Source organism: Callospermophilus lateralis, chromosome 6, assembly GCF_048772815.1.
Source record: "Callospermophilus lateralis isolate mCalLat2 chromosome 6, mCalLat2.hap1, whole genome shotgun sequence".
NCBI lineage: Eukaryota > Metazoa > Chordata > Mammalia > Rodentia > Sciuridae > Callospermophilus > Callospermophilus lateralis.
Window position 1 is genome coordinate 125,629,538 of NC_135310.1, and position 14,577 is coordinate 125,644,114.

The following is a 14,577-nucleotide window of genomic DNA, read 5'->3' on the forward strand; positions in this document are numbered from 1 at the left end:
TACCAGTAGTAATGATGGTAACAAAAAGAGTGGATAATATTAATAGCTAGCATTTATTAGAGGACACTTTATATGGCCCAAACTGTTGTGAATACTTGTATTGATGATCTCATATAGTCCTCCACAACAACCTTCTGAGGCAGGGACAAATATTAACCTCATTTAAAAATAAGGGGCCAGCTGTGTTGGGCTCCCATACTCCCACAATCCATAATCCCAGTGGCTTCCGAGGCTGAGGCAGGAGGATCACAAGTTTGAGTCCAGTCTCAGCAACTTAGCAAGACACTCAGAAACTTAGCAAAACCCTGCCTTAAAAAAGCAAAAAGAAGAAGAAGAAGAAGAAGAAGAAGAAGAAGAAGAAGAAGAAGAAGAAGAAGAAGAAGAAGAACAACAACAACAACAACAACAACAACAACAACAACTGGGGATATAGCTCCATAGTAAAGTAACCCTGGGTTTAATCCCTGGTACCAAAAATTAAAAATAAGGAAAAGAAGCTCATAGAAATTACAGTTTACCCAAATCCACACAGCTAAAGTATGCTAAGGAAAAGTATAGGTTCTCTTTACAGTTCTTATAACAGGTGCAATCAAATATTTCTTTGAGTTGTTGATTAATGTAAATTAATTACCTGTAAAGACTATAAACTTAATAGGTTGACTCTATCCCTAGCTTCCTACATGGTGCAAGGTACATTTGAGATAGTAAATATTTGTTAAATAAACATATTTTTGTTTGATCCATTATTTCAGGGTAGAATTTATTGACCCAGTGTTTCTATTTCTCTATAAATGCCAAAGAAAGTTTTATTAGGACATATTAGTATGTCATTCCTTAATTAGAGTTCTGTTTCTCATATGGCTATCTAAAATGAGGGAGAGTTTGTGCATGATGATGTGGAGACTGCTGGTCTCCCAGAGACATTATTATCTACCACATACCTATACTGGCCTTAAAGGATGTGATTTCAGTCCCAGAAGCCCTACTATCTGGTTAGTGATATAGCATATTGCTATGTATAATCCTGAAACGATATGGTTTGTCCTTTAAAAAATGCTCCACAACATGTTTTCCTTTGGCCCAGTGGCAATATTATGTCATTCCCAAGGAATGTTTCTTTAGTATCCAAAGGCAATTTTAGCTTAGTTATCAGCAGTTCACCAAGAGGTTCATTTGTATGCTTTGAATGGCAGAAGAGGAAAAACCCTAAAAATCTAGTTTAAATATATTAAGTGGATCATCCAGGGTTTGGTTGGCTGCCAAAATACACCATGATAAGATTTTCAAATCTAATAATGGAGGAGATTAGAAATTGGTTTCCATTACAGATTTGCGGAAACCTACTTCTTTGCATTAAGACTTAACAGCTGAGCTGAGTGAAATATTCACGCTTATTCCCCTCCACCCCCATTTAGCTATAAGTGTCATTTTGGCCCATGGACCAATTCTCTTCATGGTATCTTGGCAACATTCCTTCATTAAAATATATAGTGAGAATTCTACGTAAGCTCTGTTAGAGCTTTCTATGTTAGATCTTTCATTTCAGCATGGGAAACAATGACCAGGAAGGGAGAAAGGATGCCAAATAAACTATGTTAAAGTTATAAAGTATTTGTGGGTTGCCATTTTCATTAAAAAATTAGGTGCTGTTACTTCTAAAAAATTCTTTGACAAATCCTTTGGGACTGCTGTGTATTTATCTATCTACTGTGTTAGTCCTGTGGGTCAATAAGTTTACACAATTGTATAGGTGGTCTAGGCACAAATGTTTTCCTAAAATATTCAATTCATGGGGGTAGATTTTTCTACTTAGTTACTATTTCCTTTTTTTTAATTAATTTTTATTGTAGGTTGTTCAAAACATTACATAGTTCTTGATATATCATATTTCACACTTTGATTCAAGTGGGATATGAACTCCCATTTTTACCCCATATACAGATTGCAGAATCACATCAGTTGCACAACCATTGATTTACATATTGCCATTCTGGTGTCTGTTGATTTCTGCTGCCTTTCCTATCCTCTACTATCCCCCCTCCCCCCTCCCCTCCCCTCTTCTCTCTCTACCCCCTCTACTGTAATTCATTTCTCCCCCTTATATTTTTCCTCCTTTCCCTTCACTTCCTCTTGTATGTAATTTTGTATACCCCTGAGGGTCTCCTTCCATTTACATGCAATTTCCCTTCTCTCTCCCTTTCCCTCCCACCTCTCATCCCTGTTTAATGTTAATCTTCTTCTCATGCTCTTCGTCCCTACTCTGTTCTTAGTTACTCTCCTTATATCAAAGAAGACATTTGGCATTTGTTTTTAAGGGATTGGCTAGCTTCACTTAGCATAATCTGCTCTAATGCCATCCATTTCCCTCCAAATTCTATGATTTTGTCATTTCTTAATGCAGAGTAATACTCCATTGTGTATAAATGCCACATTTTTTTTATCCATTCGTCTATTGAAGGGCATCTAGGTTGGTTCCACAGTCTTGCTATTGTGAATTGTGCTGCTATGAACATGGATGTAGCAGTGTCCCTATAGTGTGCTCTTTTTAGGTCTTTAGGGAATAGACCGAGTAGGGGAATAGCTGGGTCAAATGGTGGTTCCATTCCGAGCTTTCCAAGAAATCTCCATACTGCTTTCCAAATTGGCCGCACCAATTTGCAGTCCCACCAGCAATGTACAAGAGTACCCTTTTCCCCACATCCTCGCCAGCACTTGTTGTTGTTTGACTTCCTAATGGCTGCCAATCTTACTGGAGTGAGATGGTATCTTAGGGTGGTTTTGATTTGCATTTCTCTGACTGTTAGAGATGGTGAGCATTTTTTCATATACTTGTTGATTGATTGTATGTCCTCCTCTGAGAAATTTCTGTTCAGGTCCTTGGCCCATTTGTTGATTGGGTTATTTGTTATCTCATTGTCTAATTTTTTTAGTTCTTTGTATATTCTGGATATTAGGGCTCTGTCTGAAGTGTGAGGAGTAAAGATTTGTTCCCAGGACGTAGGCTCCCTATTTACCTCTCTTATTGTTTCTTTTGCTGAGAAAAAACTTTTTAGTTTGAGTAAGTCCCATTTGTTGATTCTAGTTATTAACTGTTGTGCTATGGGTGTCCTATTGAGGAATTTGGAGCCCGACCCCACAGTATGTAGATCATAGCCAACTTTTTCTTCTATTAGACGCCATGTCTCTGATTTGATATCAAGTTCCTTGATTCACTTTGAGTTAACTTTTGTGCATGGCGAGAGAAAGGGATTCAGTTTCATTTTGTTGCATATGGATTTCCAGTTTTCCCAACACCATTTGTTGAAGATGCTATCCTTCTTCCATTGCATGCTTTTAGCCCCTTTGTCGAATATAAGATAGTTGTAGTTTTGTGGATTGGTTTCTGTGTCCTCTATTCTGTATCATTGGTCCACCCGCCTGTTTTGGTACCAGTACCATGCTGTTTTTGTTACTATTGCTCTGTAGTATAGTTTGAAGTCTGGTATAGCTATACCGCCTGATTCACACTTCCTGCTTAGCATTGTTTTTGCTATTCTGGGTCTTTTATTTTTCCATATGAATTTCATGATTGCTTTCTCTATTTCTACAAGAAATGCCTTGGGATTTTGATTGGCATTGCATTAAACCTATAGAGAACTTTTGGTAATATCGCCATTTTGATGATGTTAGTTCTACCTATCCATGAACAGGGTATATTTTTCCATCTTCTAAGATCTTCTTCTATTTCTCTCTTTAGGGTTCTGTAGTTTTCATTGTATAAGTCTTTCACCTCTTTTGTTAGGTTGATTCCCAAGTATTTTATTTTTTTTGAGGATATTGTGAATGGGGTGGTTGTCCTCATTTCCATTTCAGAGGATTTGTCGCTGATATACAGGAATGCCTTTGATTTATGCGTGTTGATTTTATAGCCTGCCACTTTGCTGAATTCATTTATTAGCTCTAATAGTTTCTTTGTAGACCCTTTTGGGTCTGCTAGGTATAGAATCATGTCATCTGCAAATAGTGATAATTTGAGTTCTTCTTTTCCTATTTTTATGCCTTTAATTTCTTTCGTCTGTCTAATTGCTCTGGCCAGTGATTCGAGAACTATGTTGAACAGAAGTGGTGAGAGAGGGCATCCCTGTCTTGTTCCAGATTTTAGAGGGAATGCCTTCAGTTTTTCTCCATTCAGAATGGTGCTAGCCTGAGGCTTAGCAAAGATTGCTTTTACAATATTGAGGTATGTTCCTGTTATCCCTAGTTTTTCTAGAGTTTTGAACATAAAGGGATGCTGTACTTTGTCGAATGCTTTTTCCGCATCTATCGAGATGATCATATGGTTCTTATTTTTAAGCCTATTTATGTGGTGAATAACATTTATTGATTTCTGTATATTGAACCAACCTTGCATCCCAGGGATAAATCCTACCTGATCATGGTGCACAATTTTTTTGATATGTTTTTGTATCTGGTTCGCCAGAAGTTTATTGAGGATTTTTGCATCTAGGTTCATTAGAGATATTGGTCTGTAGTTTTCTTTCTTTGAAGTGTCTTTGTCTGGTTTAGGAATCAGGGTGATGTTGGCCTCATAGAATGAATTTGGAAGATCTCCCTCTTTTTCTATTTCCTGAAATAGCTTGAAAAGTATTGGTATTAGTTCCTCTTTAAAGGTTTTGTAAAACTCTGCTGTATACCCATCTGGTCCTGGGCTTTTCTTAGTTGGTAGTTTTTTGATGGTATCTTCTATTTCCTCAATTGATATTGGTCTGTTTAGGTTGTCAATATCCTCCTGACTCAATCTGGGTAAATCATATGACTTAAGAAATTTATCGATGCCTTCTCTATCTTCAATTTTATTGGAGTATAAGGATTCAAAATAATTTCTGATAATCTTCTGTATTTCTGAAGTGTCTGTTGTGATATTGCCTTTTTCATCCTGTATGCTGGTAATTTGAGTTCTCTCTCTTCTCCTCTTCGTTAGCGTGGCTAAGGGTCTGTCGATTTTATTTATTTTTTCAAAGAACCAACTTTTAGTTTTGTCAATTTTTTCAATTGTTTCTTTCATTTCGATTTCATTAATTTCAGCTCTGATTTTAATTATTTCTTGTCTTCTACTTCTTTTGCTGTTGTTTTGCTCTTCTTTTTCCAGGATTTTGAGTTGAAGTATTAGATCATTTATTTGTTGGTTTTTTCTTTTTTTAAGGAATGAACTCCAAGCAATAAATTTTCATCTTAGAACTGCTTTCAATGTGTCCCATAGATTCCGATATGTTGTGTCTGTGTTTTCATTTATCTCTAAGAATTTTTTAATTTCCTCCTTGATGTCTTCTATAACCCATTGATCATTCAGTAATCTATTGTTCATTCTCCAAGTGATGCATGATTTTTCCTTACTTCTTTTATCGTTAATTTTCAATTTCATTCCATTATGATCAGATAAGATGCATGGTATTATCTCTACTCCTTTATATCGTCTAAAAGTTGCCCTGTGACATAATATATGATCTATTTTTGAGAAGAATCCATGTGCTGCTGAGAAAACAGTGTAACTGCTTGATGTTGGGTGGTATATTCTATATATGTCAATTAAGTCTAGGTTATTAATTATGTTATTGAGCTCTATAGTTTCCTTATTCAACTTTTGTTTGGAAGATCTGTCCAGTGGTGAGAGAGGTGTGTTGAAGTCTCCCATGATTATTGTATGGTGGTCTATTAGACTCTTGAACTTGAGAAGAGTTTGTTTGATGAACATAGCTGCACCATTGTTTGGGGCATATATATTTATGATTGTTATGTCTTGTTGGTGTATGGTTCCCTTGAGAAGTATGTAGTGTCCCTCTTCATCCCTTTTGATTAACTTTGGCTTGAAATCTATTTTATTTGATATGAGTATGGACACTCCTGCTTGTTTCCGAAGTCCATATGAGTGATATGATTTTTCCCAACCTTTCACCTTCAGTCTATGTATGTCTTTTCCTATCAAATGCGTCTCCTGAAGGCAGCATATTGTTGGGTCTTGTTTTGTGATCCATTCTACTATCCTGTGTCTCTTAATTGGTGAGTTTAAGCCATTAATATTTAAGGTTATTATTGAGATATGGGTTGTTCTTCCAACCATATTTGTTTATTTATGTTACTAAACATGGTTTGTTTTCCTCTTTGATTATTCCCCCCCACCTTTACTGTACTACCTCCCGCTGTTGGTTTTCATTGATATTTTCCATTTCCTCTTCCTGTAATATTTCCCGAGGATGTTTTGAAGAGATGGTTTTCTAGCTGCAAACTCTTTTAACTTTTGTTTATCATGGAAGGTTTTAATTTCATCTTCCATCCTGAAGCTTAATTTCGCGGGATACACAATTCTTGGTTGGAACCCATTTTCTTTCAGTGTTTGAAATATGTTATTCCAGGATCTTCTAGCTTTCAGAGTCTGAAAGATCAGCTATTATCCTGATTGGTTTACCCCTAAATGTAATCTGCTTCCTTTCTCTTGTAGCTTTTAAAATTCTCTCCTTATTCTGTATGTTGGGCATCTTCATTATAATGTGTCTAGGTGTGGATCTCTTATGATTTTGCACATTCGGCGTCCTGTAGGCTTCTAGGATTTGGGATTCTGTCTCATTCTTCAAGTCTGTGAAGTTTTCTCGTACTATTTCGTTGAATAGATTGCTCATTCCTTTGGTTTGGACCTCAATACCTTCCTGTATCCCAATGACTCTTAAGTTTGGTCTCTTTATGTTATCCCATATTTCTTGAATGTTGTGCTCATGGTTTCTTAACAGCTTTGCTGAGCTGTCTATGTTCTTCTCCAGTTGAAATACTTTGTCTTCATTGTCTGATGTTCTATCTTCTAAGTGTTCTACTCTGCTGGTAGTATTCTCAATTGAGTTTTTAAGTTGGTTTATTGTTTCCTGCATTTGCAGGATTTCTGTTTGTTTGTTTTTTATAACCTCTATCTCCCTGTATAATTGATCTTTTGCTTCTTGGATTTGTTTATGTAACTCATTGTCGAAGTGGTCGAAGTGTTCTTTCATTGTCTGATTTTGCTGTCTAATGTCTTCCTTGAGACTCCAGATCATCTGCAGCATGTATATCCTGAATTCTTTATCTGACATTCTATCTGCTGCAGCTATTACCTCTTCTAAAGTTGAGTTGACCTGCATTGCTTGTGGTCCTTTCTTTCCTTGTCTTTTCATACTGATTGCATTTCTTTCTGCTTGGTGAAACTGTTGTGTTATTGATTTTTCCCCCTATATATTTATATTGTTCTTGTATAGTTGCAAAGTCTCCCTCGCAGGCTTTGGCGGTGGTTCTGCCCCTCCTCCAATTGAGGCAATGTGCCTACCACGCCGGGAGGCCGCTGTGCCTGTACTTTCGATGGGCCTGTTCTTTCGGTGGTCACAGGTCCGCCTACCTTGCAGGCGTGAGCAGCGGCTTTGCCCCTCCCCTGGCCGCTAGGCCTGTTCTGTCTGTCGGTTGCAGGTCTGTCTACCTAAAAGGCGCTGGTGGCGGCTCTGCCCCTCCCCCAACCGGGGCGATGTGTCTGGCGGGCCACTGGGCCTGTTTTGTCAGTGGTCACGGTTCCGCCTACCTTGCACGCGCGTGGAGCAGCTGTGTCCCTCCGAGAGTTGCTGGGCCTTACCTGCCGGTGGGTGGCAAGTGCGGCTACCTTGCAGTTGCGGCAGTGGCTCTGCCGCTCCGCGGGTCGCTGGGCCTGATCTGCTGGTGAGTCGCAGGTCTGCCTACCTTGCAGGCGCCCGGCAGCTCTGCCCCTCCCCCAACCGGGGCGGGGCGATGTGTCTGGCCGGCCGCTGGGCCTGTTCTGTTGGTGGTCACGGTTCAGCCTACCTAGCAGGCACGTGGGGCAGCTGTGCCCCTCCGCAGGTTTTTGGGCCTGACCTGCCAGTGGGTCGCAGGTCTGCCTACCTTGTAGGCTCGGGGGGTGGCTCTGCCGCTCTGTGGATTGCTGTGCCTGTTCTGCTGGTGGGTCGTGGGTCCGCCTACCTTGCAGTCGCCCGGCGGCTCTGCCCCTCCCCCAACCGGGGTGATGTGTCTGGCGGTCCACTGGGCCTGTTTTGTCGGTGGTCACAGTTCCGCCTACCTTGCACGCACGTGGAGCAGCTGTGTCCCTCCGAGAGTTGCTGGGCCTGACCTGCCGGTGGGTGGCAAGTGCGCCTACCTTGCAGGCCCGGGGGTGGCTCTGCCGCTCCGCGGGTCGCTGGGCCTGATATCCTGGTGAGTCACAGGTCTGCCTACCTTGCAGGCGCCCGGCGGCTCTGCCCCTCCCCCAACTGGGGTGGGGTGATGTGTCTGGCCGGCCGCTGGGCCTGTTCTGTTGGTGGTCGGGGTTCTGCCTACCTAGCAGGCTCGTGGGGCAGCTGTGCCCCTCCGCAGTTTGTTGGGCCTGACCGGCTGGTGGGTGGCAAGTGCACCTACCTTGCAGGCCCGGGGGTGGCTCTGCCGCTCCGCGGTTGCTGGGCCTGATTTGCTGGTGAGTCGCAGGTCTGCCTAACTTGCAGGCGCCCGGCGGCTCTCTCTAGTTACTATTTCTTTCTTAGAAATTAGAGTGTAATAGTCTCCTCTAATTTCAGAAGTGTGAGAATTAAACTATAATTTCAGAATTTTGAATCTTTTCTAGGAAACAGCTACTGTACACCCATTCATTGAACTAGAATGTTCTAGAAGATACCATGACTTTGAAACAAGAAGATCTGGGGTCTATGTTGACAACTATTTTGGACAAATTTGAGTTCATCACTTTTACCTCTATCTCTAAAGTATAGTACCTGAACCACTTTCCTACCAGTTCAAAGTCAAAGAGACACATGTCAATGGCATTCCAGTTTTTTTGTCAACAAAATTATTTTATTAGTCTCTCACCAGTACCAACATTGTTTTTACAGAAAGATGTTTTTCAACACTCAATTTAAAACTCATAATCATTTTATCTAATCAAAGACTTATTTTACTATAGTTCTGGTAAAATCACAAATCACTTTGTTGTTTTAATTATCCTGTGAAATATTTCTCAAGCAAAGGTGTGATTCCCATTGAATATTATAAACTATTTTAAATAATTCTCACAGACCAATATTTAAATAACCAAATAACTCACAGACAGTCCTTTCATTCCAGGGACTCCAGTTTGGGAATGTCTGAACTAGGTAGAAAGGAATGAGCCTTTGTTAATGAGTTCAGAGAACTAACAAATTCTCATAAAATTTTCTTTAAATTCTGAATTCCAAAAATAAGTGAACTTTTAATCACCTGAGTCCTTGGAGGTAAGGGAAGAATACAGTAGCATGCACACTCTTTTCTGGGAGGGACTTCTGGATTAACCTTTGTAACCAAGGAAATTGTGACACCCGATGAAGAATATACCTTTTAGTAATGGGAAAGTAAATGTTGAGGGGTCAGAGGGGTGAAGTGTGGGGAACTGTGGAGGAACTATCACAGGGTGGATCATCAGAAACCTCCGATTCTACCTACTTCCCCTGAGATCTGTGACCATCAGACCTGTCACAGAATTATAAGAAATTTATGAGTGAAGTACAGTAGTGTCAGAAACTTTTCCCTCAGCACTCTGATGTTTTGAAAAAGAGTCATCCTGCCTGAGATTAAATTTCAAAACCATCACTTAGCAGTTGTGTGAATTTGGATGAGTTAAACAAGCTCTCTTATCCTCAGTTTCCTGGCTATAAAATGGCTATAACATCAGAGTAATGACTTCATAGGATTTAAGTGAGAAAATGAATATTAAAAGCCCATCACATCCTGGACAAATATCATATCCTTTTCTGACCAATAGCTTACGTGGAACAGGGCAGATTATTGATCTCAGCCTTTTGTATCTGGACTTGAAGGTGAAAACAATGGTTACAAAAGAGAGAAGAGTTTGGCATTCCTTACTCTAAGGAACTATTTCCAAATAGCTAAAACAAGTTCTATTGAATAATCAAGACAACAAGACAACTTTTTTTTTTTAGATCCTTATTGTATAATGCACTCAAATTTTTAGCTAGAGTCCCAATTTGTTTAGATCTGGGAAGAGTCCATAACAATCAAGTGTTAGTGTCTCCCAACATTACATTTATTATTATCCTTCAAGTTAGAGAGAGGTTCCCCAAATGCACAGCTAAGCTGTGATTGGGACCATCTTAGAACAATTCTCTACCAAGGGATCAATGACGAGAGTAGAAATCTATTGCACAAGTCTCCCATTCACAGAGCTCAGGGATAGACGTTTTACTACAATGCCGGTTAGATTCCAGAAAAACAGAAACAAAAAATAAATACAAGGTTTCTTAGGAAAACAAGCCCTGTCTGGTTAGCATATGCTCAATACAGAGACAACTGTCATCTCTGTCTTTTCTAGGGAAGGAGCAGCTTCAATGCCATGCGCTTTGCAGAAAACTCCCTGGCTCAGAAAAAGGAAAGAATGTGACCAGCAAAGAACACATTTTCAACAATCTGAGCAAACATGGCTTTGACGTCAGGGAGGGAGTATATACATGGGTAACAAAGGAGATGTGCACACATGGGTATTTTGTGGTACCTGGGTGACTGCCCAGAGCACTAAATTCTGGAGTTGAGAATCTCTTTGAAGACCCTTCACAACGCCTGGGAATTTCAAAGAATATCATCATAACTCAGAAACCCTTCAAATGTCATTTTACCTTGTTCTTCTGCCTCCCCATTGTGCTGACTGTCCCTAGTGACAGACGATAGCCCAGTAGTTGCCTGGGGGAGGGATTGGGTTGTAGCAGATGTGAACATCTGGATCACCTGCTGCTAACCCATCAGGCTCCAGCTTCCCCATGGGTTTGGCATCCACAGGACATTTCTGGGGTGGCCTCTTCTCCAAGATAACTGAATCTTTCAAAATGAGGGTTTAAACTTTGATTAAAATGTTCCGTAATGTTCTGGCTATTTAGTGAACTACACTTACTCCACTTTGGGGCATGGAATCTTCTTCACTGCCTTTTATGTGGATAATCGACTTTTGGATTGTAGTCCTTCTAACATTTTAAAGTGAAGAATACATAGCTGGAGGCTTGGGGAGAACTGAGAGCATCTTGTGTTTTCTTGCTATATAAATAACTTAGGCAAAAACCAGCTTTTTGACTCTGACTCTAATTCTACTTTCTCTCTGTGGGTTTTCCATACAGTTCCTCTGAATGCAGAGAGAAATCCAATATCTATGAAGGTGACTTTCAACCTCATTCTGCCCTATTCAGTCTTCTTAAAAAAAAACAACAACAACAACAAAAAATTAATGAGTATAAAATGACACGGCACATCTGTTTCTGGTCTGGGAAAATCAGTAAGGATAGGGGTGATTGAGAGCTACATTAGGTGAAATGATTACAAAGAAATGTTAAAATGTTAAAGTGTGCCATTTCCCCATTTTTATCTAATAACCCACTATTTGGGAAAGAATGATACAAGGCTCAGCTGATGTGGTAGGGTGGGGGTGGAAACCTGGGTGTTGCATTGAGGTTAAGCAAATGGCACACTTTTCAATAATCTAGCTGTAAAAACTGCCTGCTGGGAGAGGTATCTATACATGATGGAAAAACCTATTGGCATTTGATGGCTAAGTTTGCCCCTGTGTGATTTTGCAGATGTGATTGCTTCTTTGTTCTGTCTTTTAAAATAATCTGGCATTTTAATTAATATTTAGGATTACCTTTTGATGATGTTATTCTGTACGGCACTCTAGTTTTCTAAAATCCTTTAGGTATTTTTTAAAAGCACCAGACTTGTTTCCAAGAAGTAGCTTGAGCACCAGTAGGAGCAGGCATATTAAGGTTCAACCCAATGAAAATGCAATTTTTAGTTTGAAGAATAAACATATGTTGGGAATCACAAAAGTCAAAGTCCTCTAAGTAAGGTTAAGTTGCTTTTTAATACATTGGGTGTGCATATTTAGAAGTCTGGGGATTTACAATCATCAAGAGGACTATAACTTTCTTTTTTTCTGATTGTGTGTGTGTAAATTTGTAATGCAAGTGTTTCATTTCTCTAGACATTTGCATTTAATTTGCTGCTTAATGTGAAGAAAAGAAAAAAATTTAAAGGTAAGGAAACCATGCTCCAGAATGAATGTATTACATTTCCATTACTACGCAAACATTTCAGTTGCTTATTATAACAGTCCTGTAATCTCAGGAAAGTGGTTGAAAACCCTGTTCAGAAGATGGATTTTGACTTTAAGATAAGCATTCTCAAAGATTCCAAATAGTTAAAAGAGTCCATTCTGTCTTTTAAAGTTACATTTCATTTCAATCTGTGTCTTACTTCATTATTTAGAAATATGGTCTGTCACTTTTTGACTTTAATTCTTATGATCTTTTTAAGAAATCACTACTGTAAAAGATAGGGCTTCTTTTTTTATAATAACTATGACAATGTGCACAACTTTTCTTTCAGTCTGCTCCTTGTGCCTTTTGTAGGTTTTCCTTAAAATAAGCAAATAAACAAGCAAAAAAGCTTGCTACAATATATTTGAAGTTTGTATCTTCACTAGATTTATGTGTTAAAATCCTAACCCCAAATATGATGGTATTAGGTAGGTCCTCTAGGAGGTAATTAATTACAAGGGTGGAGGCCTCAGAATTGGGATTAATGGGCTTATAACAGGGACTCTAGAGAGCTCTCTTGCCATTTTTTCTACCATGTGTGTTACAAGAAGTTGGCCATTTACAACTTGGAAAGGGATCCTCACCAGAACCTGACCAAGGCTGGCACCTGATCTCAGACTTCCTCTAGAACTGTGAGCGATAAATGTTTATAAAGCTATGACACTTTGTTAGAGCAGCCCATACTGACCAAGGCACCAATCAAAAGAGGAGGAAGACATCATCAGAAGAAAGTAGCATAATTCTAGGCAACATATAGGTTCAGGAGGATTTAAGAACTGTCTTTGGGAAAATGTGGTAAGTCGTATACATTGGAGATTTGACTCTATGAGATTTTTCAGTAATTAGGGTCAGTCGCTTAGAGACTGGATCTGGCAGCAACTCAAGGAACAAAAATCATGGTACCCAAGGCATCTTGTCTAGTTTAAAGGAGCACACACAGTGGAAATTTGGAATGGCCTCTGTCAGGCAAGCAGAGTGCATGGACTCTCCATGGGCCTACTCTGGGCTCCACTAATCCCTGCAGGGGTCTCCCAGACACACTGTACATAAGACAGCTTATCATGGGGTGAGGATAAAAATAGAGAAGAAAAGGACACATTTTTGTTGTTTCTGTTTACAGAACTCAACTCTTTGGTCTTCAAAGGTCTTAGCCTTGTAGAGCTGTGGGCTGTTGTTTTTCATTTATTCCCCCAAAAGTATGTGGAGGGAGAAATATTGAAAATACCCCCTGCCTCGGCATTGTTTGATTTTTTAAAAAAAAATTAATAAAACAGCTCCTAGCAGCTGGTTGAAACAATTATGCTCTTCACAAAAGCCTTTGCAGATGACACTGAATGTTAAGAAAATAATTCTTTCAACTAGTGTGTGGCCGGTGCACCTGTGAACTGGAATCATCTAAGGAAACATATCCATGAGTGTCAGGGAGAACAATTCAGGAATTCATCCACTCTGCCTTTTTCTATTGCCACATTCAAACAGGTGTTAATCCTTGGGGTACACATGCTGAAAGAGCCGCCTTCCTATAATCTCAGGAATAAGAGAAACATGAGTTCAGATCAGCAGAACTATTAATTTTCAACTGTCTGCCATTAGTATCATTTCTTCTTGGTTTTAGGATCACTTTGGATGGTTAAAGTTGTTGTCTTTCCTGAGGAGCATAAGTATACTGGAGACTTATTGTTCTGTATATTCCATATAATAAAACAGCAAGTTCGGTGGCTAACTGTATTAGTGTTCAAATTGTTGCTGTGTTTACCAGAATTTTAATAGTTCTCTAGGGTTTTATCCTTTTCTTCACCTCTCCCCCAAACTTTTTTTTTCCACTTAGAAAATGTTAAAAATGGATGACTGCTTCCTTTTTATGCTCTTTCCTAACATCTGTACATGACTCATTGGTCATTTTATGGAGCTAGCTGTCAGGTACAGTGACAATTTATTTCTCAAAAACATTGAATGAGCACTCTACATGCAGTGTTGTGCTTGGTGTTGGGGCATCAATGTGAATAAGACTTGATCTCTGACTTGGAAATGCTAATAATTTTGCTAAGATCTTTGCTTTAATTGTCTGTTTTAATGATCTATTATGCTATGCAACAGAGTATCATCATCCTGTTTTTCTAGTCTTCATTCTTATCTGTGGAAGTGCAATGGTTTGAACACTGCTCCCTCCAAAACTATATGTTGAAATTTAATTGCCACTCTAATAAATTTAAGAGATAATGCTTTTACATGGTAATGTCAGATCCTTCCTGAGGGCTTTGCATTCATGGGTGGGATCAATGCCTTTATAAAAGGGTGAGTTGGGCCTTTTGTGTCTTCTTGCTTGTCCACCCTCTACCTCCTGGTGAGAAAGCATCTCCCACTCCAGAGGCTCAGTACTCCAAGTGCCACCTTGGAATCAGAATTGCCAAGTCTGCTGACACTTTGAACTTGAATTTCCCAGCCTTCAGAACTA